Genomic DNA, 7,360 nt, shown 5'->3' with positions numbered 1-7,360 from the left:
ACAGCCCGGAGCCCAAAAGGTAAGGAGGGCCGTTAAAAGGTCCACGAGGACGTCAAATTGGCCAGAGACAGCTGAATCAGGTCATATAGACCTATCTCCTTCCATTGAGGCATATGATCTGACTTCAAACGCTTTACCCAGTTGACTCAAGCACGAGGTGATCAGGGCCAATTCTTGAGCTTTCTGCAGGATGACTCGGGGAAGGGCGAGGTCGTCCAGGCCAAGACCAAATTGCGGATGGAGGTCAGTGGCCATGGATTCAATTGTGTGGGAGTATTGACTTCAGATAGGTCAGGAGAAATCATCAGATACCCGATGTCACTCTTATTGGAGATTTGGAAACTCCAAGGCGAAGTGGTGGACAAAAAGGAGGCACAGTAACACTTTTCAATAAAATAGAAGGGCTAAACATGAGAAGCGAGAAACTTACCAAAAAGCCACTGATTTATGGAATGATGAATTCTCCTGAAAAGAAATGAACAATTATTAGAGTGGAAAACCAATCTAAATGAAAAAAAGGTTTTTTAGACCACTAAATATATACCATCACGAGCTCGCCTAGTTGGTTTACCGGATTCTGGATAGTTGCCAGAGAATCTGGCAGACTACTAGTGGAAGTAGAAGAAGGTGCAGCGCCAGAGGAAACAGCAAAAGCAGATGAAGCCATTTGAGGGTTAAGGTAAGAGAAATGTAGCAGACTAAAGACTTGAAGTTCAAGAAATGGCAAAGAAAGCAAAAAAAAGTGACTAGAATATAGAAACGAGTTTATATCGACAGAGGGCGCTCAGAAGTGAAGCGATGTTTTGGTTTTTTCAAATGTGCCACGTGGGTTATGTTACCAGCCATTGGCACACGGGGGGCATTGTTTGGTCTGAATATGAAACGTCGCTCAACTAGGTCATGAAGCTAGTTGGGCTGAGTAATTGAAGCATCAGGTCCAATATAAACAAAGAGGCTGGCCTCAAAGCTCAATAAGTCCACAACAAATAAACATGTTGAAATCCCATCAGCTTCAAATATCAAATTGTTGGCACGAAGACACCATCCTAAGTGATATCGAAATCTACGTCCAAGTGGTTCGGTGAAATGGGCTGGTTATTTAAATGAAGAGACCGTGCCATAAGTTTTGCGGGATTCCTGATTCTTCGACAGAACGTGCTAAGTCTCAAGGGAAAGGCTTCTGCTATTCGACACTATAAATAGAAAGAAGAAAAACAGAGAAGGCTAGTCAACACTCAATCAAGACTTGCATATTTTACATTCATTAGCCTTTTTCAGTTTTTAGTCTATAATTTTCTACACTTCAATAAAAGCATAGACTTGTTCTACCAAAGCCTTCTATCTTTTTACATCCGAGCGAACTGTGATAAGGGAACTTGAAACCCTTTTCGTTATCTATTGATACTCAACGTCTCTGGCACACCTGATATTTATTGTTCAATCACGAACATGTATATTATTTTTTTCAAGATCCCAAAATGTAAAAGCTAAAATTATAACTTTTAACTTGTGCAAGAGGTAATCAGCTGTTGTGTCACATTCACAGGGTTCTCTGGCCCCCAAAAAAAAAAAACATTCACTGGATTCAAAATTCAAGGGAAAACATGAAAAGGCGTTGATAATTGAAGTGGTGGGCGCCATTTCCGTCACTTATGGATTCCCTTTATCTTAACTTTTCCCCCGTTAGGCAATTGATTAATTCCTTAATTTCCCTTTACGCAAATTGTTACTACTTGATCAATTTTGTTGGTTCCCAATCATTTGATTGTCACATTTCTTTTTGTTTTCATTCATCTGCCATTTTAAGATTTTATACCAATATTAATTACTGTTTTTCTAATTATATCATTATCTTTCATGACTTTAATTATAAACTTGATAATTATGGAGACAATAAATAAAATAAATTAAAGGCATATTATGAAATTTAAAAAAATTGGCACATCAATTATTTTTTAGTAAAATACACCAACTCCCCTATATTTTATCTTAATTACAAAAACCTCCCTTCTATATTTAAAAAAACCCATAGAAACCTTCCTTGAAATCAAAATTTACATAACAAATACCTCCTCTTTATTTTAAAGATTTCACTTCTATCCATCCAACCATTAAATCATATATTTTAAACTAAAATACCCCTTTTTAACATAAATTATGTTTAAGAGTCATTTAAGTTTCCAAATGATAATTATAATATATAAATTTGAAAAAATATTTAATATAAATAAACTTATTTATATATACAAGTTTAAGAGTTATTTATATAATTTTATTTAAATTGTAATTTTTAAAATTTTACATATATAAGTGGACAAAAAAGAGTCAGAATTTAATATAACGAGAGATAAATTAATTAATATAATTTATATTTATTTTACTATTTTAATATTTTGTAAAATGTTTATGAAAACATAACCATAATATTCTTTAAAATAGGAGAGATTATACATGAGATTATGAAAGTAAATTAATAATTTTATTTTTTTCACAGATTTTAATTAATATAATAAATCTTTTTAGAAACTTCAACGGAGTATTTTCTACGCCTTCCTCGTTTGTTTACTTCTCAAACTACTTTCACTCTTTTTTCTCCTCCCAATGTCATATTTCCGCCCTCATTTCCTTCATTTCCCAGTTCTCAGCCGTTTTAAGCCCTGCAGATTTTACTTTTAAGGCAAATGGCACCTAAAATTCAACTTCTTATTTACCTTTTCTTTCCTTCTTTCTAATCCAAGATTTTCTCTTTACATGTCAATCTTTATATATAACGTCTAGTAGATTGAATTTGCTACTTTTAAATTCGCTGGTCAAGGAGATTGCAACGTCATCATAATATTTCCGCCCTCATTTTATTCATTTCCCTGGCAGATTCAGGTAAACGGCATTTAAAATTCAATGCCTTCTTTCTTTCTGTCTGTCTGTTTAATCACAGATGTTTGCACTGGATCCATGATTTACATTTCATTCTTATTTGTTTGCATCGAAATCAGTGGTTATGTAGAATACGACACTAATCCTAACCAACTAGACCTTACCGGTACACAATATAAGAAATCTAATTAGACACATGCCAGTGCCCGCTAACATATAGATATACTAAATGGGCTATTAGTCCAATCCTGACTCACACAGTACAAGATAAACCTACTTCAGTTCAACACAAACATTAACCTTAGAGATCAAGATAATGAAAACATCAATATGATGGGGAAAAAAAACTGTCAAATATAGGCTGGGAATCAAGCTTTATGGTGAGCCCGAACTTATCAATGAATTACATTCAAAACAGAATACCAATGATTCTGCTAATGCATGGATTAGCAGAAAACATCACAAGTAACGGAAACTATAAAGAGGAGAGGATGAGGGCAATAACTCCTAGATTTTCAGAGGCCAGGCTCTCCTGACCTGGAAAATTCCCTACCATCCCTCTCAGCCATTCTCACTACGCACGCTCTCTTGCTCTGCTCCCAGCCACCTGTCATAATTACATAGCTAGGATCCTCATTTGATGCCTGCTAGGCCTATTTCATGCAACGCTGTCCCACCTGATAAAAGTGCGCGATGCACCATTAATTTTTTAGTGGCCCATCACTCTGATAAGACAAAATATATGCAATCCTGTCCTACCACCCTTACATTCTGCAAGACAAAATAAATGCAAGCATCCCCATATTAGCAATGGCAGAATCTCATGTGTGTTCACCAGTCTAACAACAGAGAGCTACCCTATGTCCAATCTAACTTTTCGATTGTCAGTATATCACTAACCATGTGCCCCTTTCCCTTGTCCATGATTGGGGAAAAATTGGAAACCAAACAAGAAATAGGGACTCAAAACTAATAATACCACGGACAACTGCTACTAACCATTAAAATCATTGTTTGCAAGGGCAGGATCAGTTTAACAGAGAATATATCATTTTGTATTACCAAATTAGTGAACAAAGATGACAAGTATATGGAACAAATAAGCAACGATAATGTTATATGGCAACTGGAGACCATCTCCACAGATGAAAAACACACCTTAATTTGTTTGCCCAAGAGAAAAGACTGGGTATTCCACATCTGAATAGCCATTGCTGCTTCAGCATGAGAACTGCACCTCACATAACCAAACCCTTTATCACGCTGGACTCAAACCTCCTCTATCGAACCAGCCCCAAGATTATGGAGGCGGCGATGGAGATCAAGCTGGGTTACCTGCACAATAGCCAAAGTTCATGATTAGAATCACAACTGTCACAAAATTCAATGGACAGGTAACAACTTGACATAACCTATATATTGAATTAAAAGAACAAAAGATGAACCTGGAAGGCGAGTCATTCTTGTACTTCCTGTCAGTGGACTAGCTAAAAAGAAAAATATTCCAGATTGTTCATTCAAGATCTCAAGCACGTGTGCACTGACTACACAAACTTGGGCCTGGGCTAATGCCCAATACACTACTTCCTACACTATACCAACACTTCCAACCTAGTGGTCAAAAAGGAAAGACATTCCAACAGAAAGTCATTAAATCAGGGACAGCTAAAGTACAAATTTCAGCAATGCAACTATTGAAAGTGAACTTTGAAACGTCAATTGTATTGCCGTCAAAAGCTACCAGACCATTCCCCAGAATTGTCGATGGTCAACAACGTTTGCACTAAATCCAACATACAAATGATGAAAACGGTGCAATGTTTCCCATATAGACAGTAGTATATTGAGGATTATTCTCTGGGTCATCACTGTTACTTGTCTCCTTGCCATCTACTGCACCATGAGAGAAGAACATTCCAGGCAGTCCCCATATATTAACAAGGAGAACAAAATGCAACAAATGAGATATCAATATCAACAAACACTGCTTTTACAATTTATTTACAACTCCGACTACATATATATGAATGTTTTGAAAGGGAAAAAAAACACAAAAGATTGCTAGGAAATACAAAAAAAACATCAAAACCCATCATTAAAAAGGAAATACATAAGCTGAATAGAGAAATAAAATTGTCCATCGACATTGTACTTTTTGAAAATACAGTATAATTTACTCACTAGAATAGCCATTTGTGAGTTCAACCACACTTTTAGCGTCTGAACTTTGATTGTCCTCACTAGAACCAGCACCTTTTATGCCCAGTTGCAGCATATTTGTCTACCACCAAGTTTGCTCACCAGATGAGCCATTTGTGAGTTCAACCACACTTTTAGCTTCTGAACTTTGTTTGTCCTCACTCTACCGGCACCTTTTGTTACCCAGTTGCAGCGTATTTGTCTACTAACAAGCCATGTGCCTGAAAGATAAAGCTTAGATATCTTTACTCAGCCACCAAACGGATGTGCAAGTAAGATGAGAATGAAAACATATCCCTCGAGCAATTAAATACGTAAAAAGACAAGAACTTCTAAAATAGTCTCAAAAATAATTTTTAATCTTGAAATACTTGAATTAGTTTTACATTAACTTACTGTTGTTGATTTTGTCTTATAGGCGGATGGTTTGTTTAATTTAAAATTACAATGAGTTTCAGGAAGACATTTCCCAAATAGGTGAGGAGACGGGAGACCCATCAACTCCTCACTTTGGAGAAAAGGGTTATCCACGAAGAAATGCGTGTGAAATTTTTTAAAAAATTCTCTACAGTTTGTGTGAGAGGGTAACTGCAGCCGTGACGGCAAATGAAAATAAACAAATTTCAGCCATTATTGATGACGTGCTGAGCACGAGGTAACTTTTTGGTTACTTTTTCTGCATAGCTTTTTTTTTTTTTAATTGCTAACCCTTTCTAATCATTCTCAATGAAGCTGGAGATTCAAAGAATGACCTATGAAGGATTCATAGGAGGGATTCCAAGAAAATATTCTAAGGATTACCTTAGAGGGGATCCGAAGAGAGAATGGCTGGACAGACAAAGGCCAACCAAAAGTTGAAGGCTGCGGAGCTCAACACAAGAGATGAAGAGCTTAAACTACGAGCCATTAAACTGGAAAAGCAGGAAAAGGAACTAAGCTTGAGGGAAGATGACCTGCTGAAGGAGTGTATGCTTGAAGAATATCATATTGAAGATAAACAGATGATCAAGAAATATCGAAAATAAGTGATGGAGATGTAGTTTGCTCAGTTTTTTCCCTCTTTTTTTTTTTCACTTTGATATATGAGATGAACTAGGGCTCGGCTTTGCTTTGAAGTGTGGCATGCTAATTTTTTTTAATAGAAAAAACAATTGTTAGGATATTGAATTAACAATGTGATGACATGCAGTATTTCATTTGGACTTTATAATAACCATATGTGAATTTAAAAAATGGATAATAAAAGAAGAATGTGGCCCCTGCACAGTAAAAGAATAAATTGAAAGTAAATAACCAATCTAAAGCAAGTCCAACCCACAATGCAAATAATTAATTAGACCTTAGTACCAAACAAAAAGGAACTAGACGAATTTTCAGGCAGGAGGAGAGGGAAAGAGAGGCTGAGGAGCTTTTATTATGTGTAAAGCAAGACCTGAAAATATTACAAGTCTGTCGCAGCAACAAACTTACAGGTTTTATCTGTTGGGTACCTCCTGAGCATGGGTGGAGGAATGTCAATATTGATAGAGCAAGTCATGTTGTTGAGGGAAATGCAGGCTGTGGTAGGGTGGTAAGGAACTGGAAGGGGAGTTGTTGATGGGTCTTTCAAGGAATCTGGACTTTTGTCGTGCCTTCCAAGCTGAATAATGAGGCATGTTGACAGCACTAGAGATTTGTTGGCAAGCTGGGTTGGAGATGAACGTGAAAGTGAGTGCACAAAGCATAAATTTCTTTACATTGCACATACTTGATTGGCAAGGAGCTCTGAAGCACAGACACATCAAAATCGGCGCTGCGCCCCGTGTCGAATATGTATCCAACACGAACATGCGTCCTATACGTGGACGCGACGTGTCCCTTTTTTTTTTTGGCAAAACGGGCCGACGCAAGCAATTGTTGATGGACATGAGTCAATGCGGACAAGATGTGAAACGCAATATGTTTTGGTTTTTTTTCCGTAGATGCCCTACTTCACGAAACGTCGATCGATCCCTTTCATTCCCAAGTCCTTCACTTGACTCACATCACTCTGCTCTGACCTAGTGATCATCCACTATCGTCGATCGCCATCCTTTCCTCCTCCTTCGTCGAGCTCAAGCGAGTAATATTCTCCTCTGTCACTCTATCTCTCCAAGCCACTGTCACTCTCTATCTCCGCCTCCTCAGTCACTGTTTCAATGTCTTCCTCAGTCATTGTATTGCTCTGTCTCTCCTCCTCAGTCGCATCTCACAAGGTAACATTCTTGAGCATGGCTGTTGTTATTTGTGTTATTATGTGAACAGAGTG

General features: G+C 37.2%; 1 long non-coding RNA gene across 4 annotated transcripts; it reads right to left on the bottom strand.

Annotated features, from left to right (window-relative positions):
- Positions 1-3,014: 3,014 nt before the first annotated feature.
- Positions 3,015-6,787, bottom strand: LOC129309940 (uncharacterized). 4 transcript variants are annotated; one of them, XR_008592976.1, is made up of 4 exons: positions 6,544-6,787; positions 5,875-5,984; positions 4,033-5,294; positions 3,015-3,645 (listed from the first exon to the last, which is right to left on the bottom strand). It is a non-coding gene; the product is annotated as an uncharacterized LOC129309940 (long non-coding RNA). The 4 variants fall into 4 exon arrangements; XR_008592977.1 differs by lacking the exon at positions 6,544-6,787 and having other exon boundaries at positions 3,020-3,645; positions 4,033-4,209; positions 4,320-5,294; positions 5,875-6,011; XR_008592978.1 differs by lacking the exon at positions 5,875-5,984 and having other exon boundaries at positions 3,018-3,645.
- Between the last annotated feature and the right edge of the window lie 573 nt (positions 6,788-7,360).

This window comes from Prosopis cineraria, unplaced genomic scaffold, assembly GCF_029017545.1.
Source record: "Prosopis cineraria cultivar Desert tree isolate PC_DT_omini unplaced genomic scaffold, ASM2901754v1 PC4, whole genome shotgun sequence".
Classification (NCBI taxonomy): Eukaryota; Viridiplantae; Streptophyta; class Magnoliopsida; order Fabales; family Fabaceae; genus Prosopis; species Prosopis cineraria.
This window is presented reverse-complemented; position numbering and strand designations above follow the sequence as displayed.